Source organism: Triticum dicoccoides, chromosome 2B (genome assembly GCF_002162155.2).
Source record: "Triticum dicoccoides isolate Atlit2015 ecotype Zavitan chromosome 2B, WEW_v2.0, whole genome shotgun sequence".
NCBI classification, from domain to species: domain Eukaryota; kingdom Viridiplantae; phylum Streptophyta; class Magnoliopsida; order Poales; family Poaceae; genus Triticum; species Triticum dicoccoides.
Window position 1 is genome coordinate 247,580,828 of NC_041383.1, and position 1,120 is coordinate 247,581,947.

The following is a 1,120-nucleotide window of genomic DNA, read 5'->3' on the forward strand; positions in this document are numbered from 1 at the left end:
GAAAAGGAAGAGAAATAGAAAAAAGGAAAACGAAAAAGAAACTGAAAAAGAAAAAGAAAAAGCCGGTTCAGGAACCTTCTAGAAGGTTCCCAAAACCGGAAAAAAAACCGGCTGGAAACATCGTTCCCAAAATCGTCTGTTGAAAACGCTAAAACAGGCCGGCCCACTCGGTCCCTCGCTCGAATCTCCTCTGTGCGAAGCCTCGACAACTTGCCGCAACGAGCGGCGAGTAGCATTTTCCCGCTACTAGTACCGATGGGAGTATGCACACGTATGTTTGCTCTGCCATTTTTTGTTGTTGATCAATCCAGAATGGTAAGGCCCATTGCTGAGTCAACTAAGAAATGGTAGAGTATTTCGGCCTATTGGGCCTCCAATGGTTGCAAGTCATGCACGGGTAATGTGCTGTGCGTGCATGGCAGCGAAATGAGCATGGGAGGAGCTAGTTTAGTACCACCTCGCTTGCTGGAGCGCAGGGTTGGCTGAGCTTCTCTATAAAGAGGGCTAGGAAGGGCCTTGGTAGAGGGAAAAAGCAACGGTCAGCCAAGCACAAGACGTGCAGGTAGTTCGTTAATTTAAAAACTAAATTAAAATATTACTAGACCCGATGGGTGCCCTATTGGGTCGGGTCACCTGTCGGGTCGGATCACCTGTCTGGTTCGGGCATGGGTCTTGTTCTCTGCCCATGGGTAGGGTCGTGGGTGCAATATTCGGGCATGGGTCACTCTGTTTGCATGGTTTGGTTTATACGGTTTTTTGTTTGTATGGTATTAATATTTTGGTTTATATGGTATGATATTAAAATATGGTTCGGTTTCGGTATATACCAAATTATTTCGATGTGGTTTCGGTGTTTCGGTATACCATAATAACCAAAGTGAATTTGAAAATGACATACTATATTTTACAAACTTATAAATTCAAACACATACTTTTTAAATACAAATGGTATATAACTTTATATAAGTATATATGAATGCCTCAATTCAAGCCTTGAAACGTTATGGACGACGTGGTTAGCATTTTTGCAAGAGAAAAATTACTACGTTATAAGAAAAAATGGATGTTCTTTGCAGGAAATTTTATTCTTATACAAGAAACATGACTACTTGTATCGTTG